Source organism: Megachile rotundata, chromosome 5 (genome assembly GCF_050947335.1).
Source record: "Megachile rotundata isolate GNS110a chromosome 5, iyMegRotu1, whole genome shotgun sequence".
NCBI classification, from domain to species: domain Eukaryota; kingdom Metazoa; phylum Arthropoda; class Insecta; order Hymenoptera; family Megachilidae; genus Megachile; species Megachile rotundata.
In genome coordinates, this window is record NC_134987.1 from 17,033,574 (window position 1) to 17,040,477 (window position 6,904).

The 6,904-nt window shown below is 41.0% G+C and overlaps 1 long non-coding RNA gene across 1 annotated transcript in view; it reads right to left on the reverse strand.

The window, feature by feature from the left end:
* Nucleotides 1–2,975, reverse strand: part of LOC143264520 (uncharacterized) — a 258,801-nt gene extending 255,826 nt beyond the window's left edge. The window contains exons 1-2 of the long non-coding RNA XR_013038254.1: nucleotides 2,954–2,975; nucleotides 2,692–2,843 (exon numbers count right to left, since the gene is read on the reverse strand). This is a non-coding gene — a long non-coding RNA (uncharacterized LOC143264520). The remainder of the gene's footprint in view (nucleotides 1–2,691; nucleotides 2,844–2,953) is intronic.
* Between the last annotated feature and the right edge of the window lie 3,929 nt (nucleotides 2,976–6,904).

The following is a 6,904-nucleotide window of genomic DNA, read 5'->3' on the forward strand; positions in this document are numbered from 1 at the left end:
TAACACTTTTAGTCGAAGATTCTTTAATCTTAAAATTGCTTAATCTGCTTGGGGATAGGTTCAAATCGCTTTCTCGAGTAGAAACTTTCTTTTTCTTCGATATATTCTTTGGTACATGAATTTGAAAGGAGGTCATTAAGATGACACACTACATAACGTGGAGATACAACGAGTAATGCTACACGTGGTAATGCAACTAGTAGCAATCTGTGAGCAACTACTTCCAAAAATTAGACTTCTGGTCAAGTCATAAACCAAAACCCATAATTCCAAAATTGATGAAGTCTATCTGATCGATATATCTTGATAATCGACTCCAAAGTACCAAACGAGGGACCAGTATTCAATTTCTTGGAGCGGAAAGATAAGGTCTGACCGAATGGAACGTTTCATTGTCAGCATATGCGGCAATAAAACGAAAGACGAGCCATTAGCTAGCACACGTGTGGCGTACGGCCAGCCGGCGTTAGTGCGTGGCATGCATGGGCATTCGTCACTTTCTGAATGGATTTCAAAAGCACGTGAGTCAGCCCCTTCCTCGAAAGTTGATGCTATTTCAGCGTGTACGGAAAACTAAAGCGAAATAAAGCATGACTAACGACTCCACGGTAGATTTACGTGCGTGGCTAGCAAGCAACACGAAAAGCCGGACCAGCTACCCGAGCCACCCACTACAACTGGATTTTTCGACCTGTTTTTCGCTTTTTCCGGTCTTTGTTTTCCCTCCGTGAAACATTCACTCTCCTCTGCGATCCATAAAATCCTTTTTTCACATTGGTCACGCGTACGCGCAGTACAAGGTGTACTTTTTAATCCTCCTTCGAATTTGTAAATTTAAATTTTCCGAATGTTTTCGTGGAACTCATTCAATTACCCATGGGATGCTGACACACATACGTGGTTCTCTTCTTTTTACTGTTTCGAAGCTTTTGCTACTCTTTTCGTTTAAATATTTTCTTTAATGTAATGTGTCGAATGAATATTTTTGTTTTTATTCCAACTGAAATTTTTACTACTCTCCCATGTTACGGATTTATTTCTTAGAAAATTTAATCATTTCATATGCAAATTTAGCATGAAAACAACACTCCTTTGGCTTTGTACGAAATAGACAATAGAAAGCACATTCATTCTGCTGTCGTTTCGTAGTGCCATTGTATTATGTCACGTTAAATGAAAAAGCACCTCCCCTCGTTTAATTAAATTTGTTGACAACTGCAGTGAAAGAATGTATAATAAGAAAGCACGTAAAAAGGATTATGAATAATGATGTTAATAAGAATTTCAATATTTCTGGGAATTTCTGATTTTTTCTACAAGAAAGAGGTGAATAAATATCGGAGTGAAAATATTAAAAATTCATCGTCACTGATTTAGCTTTCAACTCTGAATAAGATGCAAATCTTATTTTCAATATATAATTCTGGGAAAGCTAAATCATTTAATGAAAATTCATTTGACAAGAATTTCCTTTAAAAATCGAAAGTCTGAATAATTTAAAAAGAGTTAAAATACTGCAATGAAACGAGACATTCACAATATGTGATTTTATAATTCAATATCTCTTTCATAAAAATTCCTCGATCCGATTCCTGGAATTGATAATAAAATATCTGATAATGAAATAATGGTCTTTTATTCAAATTAAAGCCACAGTAAAGAATCTTATACGAGACGAGTTAAAGAAACAATCCTGTTCACATACTTTCCTTCTGCATTGGTCTCCACATGTACGATAAAAGCATACACTTTGTCTTTACTCTTGCTCGATGTTTAATGTCAACAGAGATGATTTATGATTTAAAACCATAATATTTCACGAGCACGGTATAGGAAGAGCGTTTGTTGGTACATATTACGTCTTAATGTACGCTTATTACAAACAGACGAAGATAATTTACTACACAATTTTAGAAAGAAATTCGTAGGATGAAGGCTGGTATCTTTAATAGCTTGTAGCAAATGATTGATGGGGGAGATTTTTTTTGTTCGGTTACTTTGTAACGAGATTGTACTTGAAGTTTTATTTCTACCCGACTTTCATCCAAGTACATCTTCAAGGTATAATGGGTTCTCGTATAAAAATCGATTAAACCGAAAAAAAGTACGAAACGGCACGCAGGTATATCGCGCAATAAACAATTTTGACTAATATAATTTCATTTATCGCATTCACGAATGTCGAAAGTTTGGAATTAGAGCGGCGATCGCGTGAGTTGTAAAAGTCCTAACACAGAATCGGAGTATTTCGTGGCGGTTCCAGCGGCTTAGTGTCGGTCGACCTGTCCCCGAATACCTGCGAACTCCGTGTCGTTATTACGAACTTCGTCCTCGTAAAAAGAGCAGCGAAAGAAAGAAGTTCACGGCGCGGATTCGAAAGTACCATAGAAATCGCGTGAGTATCGTGTACCGATAAACGCGGCTAGGACGAATGTGTCCCGTCGTAGATCACGAAGTTCGTGCAACAAGAGATACCTCGCGGAGATCAACGTTCAAGTTCTTCGTAGCAGAAGTTCCCGAGGCAAGATTCCATTCGGAGCCGAGTCCCGGTTACTCGAAGAAAGAGCGCGGTGCCCCCCTGTCAGCCTCGTGTGGCACGGAGGCCGAGGGTAAGGTAAGATCGAGTACTCTCGTTCGCGTGCATCCCAAGAAGGTCAACAGAAAGGAAGAAGAATAAATATCGATACTTACCGCCGTAGAAGGAGTCGTTCTCTCTCGGCTGGTATCCGTCAATCGTAGCCGCCACCAGCAACCTTGCTTTTTATTTTTTTCCCTTCCGCTTGGCCGCCAGAGACGCTGCAGCTGCGGCACACACACGAAACTTTTCGAACGAACGGCTACCTCTCGTCACTCCCGTTTTCAATTCCCTTTTCACTGTGTAACGCGCGCATAAATCGTATTTCGCGGACTCACGAATCGATCACACTCCGGCTCGATCACTCCACTCAATAACGCACGGTGTTCCGTGCACGCATGACAGAAAAATCACGTGGTTCGGAGAAATTGAACCGTGACGACACTTAACGATCCCCGTGTGTTTTTTTTTTAAACCGATTTAAGAGATCGATCTCGATCGGGCGAGCGAACGCGCAACGAGTGTCACATATTGCCGTGACTAAGACGGGAAGGGACATTCGCGGAACACACTAACTTTGCGGATAAATGGCGATAAAGGAACCGGCGAGACACGCGGTACACGTCACACGTACAACTTTCGCGCGCTACAGACTCCGGCAGACTGAGCGTCGAGAAAGTCTTGAGGGCAGCGTACGCGATTGCTGCGCTCCTGGCGGCCGATACCTGACCTATCGCGTCACGCGTCTTTCGCCGGTCTCGCTCTCGTCCGCTCCGATTCCTTCCAAATTCTACTCTATACTGCCTTGCTAGTGTACGGCGCAATGTGTACACGCTGAATCAAATCCGAGCCAACCGCGCGGAAAATCCCCTTCGGAAATAACAATTCTCCACTTTCGTAAATATAACGAGCGTATCGACTACCCCGCTCGTTGCTCCGAGCCTTCGATGCGTACCACTGTTGTCCTTTCTAAAATCGCGCGGTTAACTTAACGATAACACGGAACAGGTGTCGACGATCGAAAGCGGTACAAAATTATACATCTGTTCTCGGACCGAACGCTTTAATCGTTTGCAAAATTATATACCGAAGTCAATGACCTACGTTATCGAGGACTTCGTGTAACTTTGTTTAGCAACTTAATCGACGAGTTTTTCGGATATTTCCGAAAAAAGAATCGGCGGTATTGCTCGTTCCGGAAAAATTCAATCCAAACCAATACCGATTCCATTCCGATGTAAATGAAACCGGCGAACGGAATTTTGGACAAAAATTCTTTTCGAATTCGTTCACTTTGCATGTATCGGTATTAGGTACGACTAATTGCAAATTCTTTCCGAGCGTGTGTTTCCATCTCACTGATTTATATCTTACAAGTGTCTACACAGCACGAACGAAATATTCTTCGGGGAAATTTTGTGTATTTATTTAACACTCGTCTTAAGTGGTGCACCTCGTACTCGCGCAGTTGGTTCGTTTATCGTTTTTACCTCGCCTCCAAGAATAAATAATGAAACTGTCCCGGAAAATGCGGTTGACATTCACACCACCGTGTGTAGAATAGTAAACATTTTCTTCCGAATGTTGAATACGTCACATTTGGCTTGCACGTGGCACGGGTAACGTGTTAAATTCAACATCGCACAATGATCACTGCCCTATTGTCAGGTTACTAACATTGTTCGACGAACACGGTTCCTGCTCTTTTGTTAACTTTAAAATTCATGGATCGACGTTCTATTGATTTGATTATTTCTTGTAATTTGTACGATATGTGACCCACATTCGTTTCGGCGTGCAATGTGAAATAATATAAATTGTAACGTCGAGCATGGTTTCGAAAGTAGGTCGTAAGATTTTTGCATAGTTGGAAAATTTTTCTTTCGATTTTTCTTGTTGGACAAGTTAATAGACGTGCTTCAATTTAATATCGAACGAATTTTGTCTACTGCTTTTGTAATAGGGTGGTTGTAAACAACCTGAATGATTCAAACTGTCCCCTCAAAACCCGTCAAAATTCAAACTGGTTCTCAAAATGCAAACTGGTGTCGTAAAATACGGAGTGACCTCTAACAAAGCGTACACAAATGCTAATTGAAATTTTATGTAAACTGATATCCTAAAACGTAGAGTGGTCCTCGAAACGTGAATTGGCCCTCAAAGCTGGGAACAAGTTCTTTATGTCGCGTCCATCTTGAAATGCAAACTGTTCACCAAATAGTGGAGTTCTCTGTGCTGTAACACTGGCCACAGAAAGTGCGAATTGACACTAAAATTGTGAAATAGTGGCCAGGAATGCGAACTAGCCTTACGAAACCGTGTTTAGCCGAGTACTAAAACGTCTCCTGTAAATTAAGCATAATACGCGATAATTCTCGAGTATTACAGCCGAGCTGGATATCCAGTGTGTCGTCATTTCTCCTATGAAATCGCAGTTTGCTCGATACTGTACAAAATTAATTCGAGCAATTTCACCGTTTCCACGATTGATCGTTCGTTTAATAATCCAGAGCAGAACCTCGATAGTTGTGAGTTGATTGACATGAAATCAGTATTCCCAGCATCTCCTCGGGCTGTTTCATTGAATTGCCGAGGGCGTGGCAGCCGACAAATTTTTCATTGCTCGTACCTACCGTGCCCCAATGTACACCATTTATTAGAACCAATTGAATAAATTACGTTTCATTCACCGTGGTCCCCTCTCGTTCTTATATTTCGTGCATCGTTCCTCGGCCACGTCCCGTTCACCAGCAACAATATCTTTTTACGACAACAGTATTTTTAACGGAATAGTTTTTAACGCGTACGCGAGTGTACCGAACGAGCTTACCGGAGAAACGTTACTTCCGAAGAATATAGAGAAACCTTCTGAAGAATATAATTTTCAGAAATGTCGGAAGACTTTTATGTTCGGCAAGATACTTTTCGAACCGAATTGCAAATCTTTTGCTTCTCTGATTGGGTTCAAACTATGGTAAAATATGAAGTAAGGAGATTGAAAGGATTCAAGTTTTTGAAGGTATTGATGGAATAAGGAAGTAAAACTTATGCAACGCATGATGACATAAATGTGATGATACAGCGTATACGCCTTGATATTGTTGTGCATTGATGACACAACGCAATTGGAATTGCAACGCGTACAAATTATAACTCATTGAAATTGCAATGTGTTGGCGTTAATATATGCTAGAATTACAATGTGCTGGTATTAGTATGCATCGAAATTACATTGTGTTAGAATTACAATACATCGGAGTTGGAATACATAGAAATTGCACTGCGTCGAAATTGTAATGAGTTGAGGTTGCAACGCATTGAAGTTGCATCGCGTCAAAATTGCGATGAGCCGAAATTTCAACGCATCGGTGTTGGAACGCATAGAAGTTGCACTGCGTCAAAATTGCAATGAGTTGAGATTGCAATGCGTTGAAGTTGCACCACGTCAAAATTGCAACGCGTTGAAATTTCAACGCATAGGTATTGGAACGCATAGAAGTTGCATCGCGTCAAAATTGCAAGGCGCTGAAATTTCAACGCATAGGTATTGGAACGCATAGAAGTTGCATCGCGTCGAAATTGCAATGGGTTGAAATTGCAACGCGTTGAAGTTGCACCGCGTTAAAATTGCAACGCACCGGTATTAGAACGCGTTAAAATTGCAATGAGTTGAAATTGCAACGCGTTGAAGTTGCACCGCGTCAAAATTGCAACGCGTTGAAATTGCATCGCGTCAGAATTGCAAAGCGCCGAAATTTCAACGCATCGGAATTGGAGCGCGTAGAAATTGCACTGCGTCGAAATTGCAATGAGTCGAGATTGCAACGCGTCGAAGCTGCATCTCGTCAAAATTGCAACACACCGAAATCGCAACGTGTCGAAGTCGCAACAGAAAGTAAAACGCGTTAAAATTACAACACATCAAACTTGCAACTCGTCAAAATAATGACGCACCGATTCATTGAAATTGCAACACATTTACAACGCGTAGACATATAACACCGAATGTGCCAATTTATCGCGCGACGATATAACGTAGATCATCGCAAACGCTTCATCCGAATTAGGTTCTCCGAAAATCTCAGAAGTCATATAATATTCCGCTACTGAACCATAAATGTCACTAATAGAAGAATGTTATATTTCATAAGCGACGTTGCATTTCCAATCTATCAGAAACGAAATTGTTGCGGTGAGAACGCTTTAACCCTCGTATTCCCGAATTTGATTGCTCCGCAAAACGTAAGCCCACGCGAATATGCCAAATATCGACAGCTTCGACGTGCATATATAAAATCTGCGGCTCTAGTGAATCGACAGAACTGTATC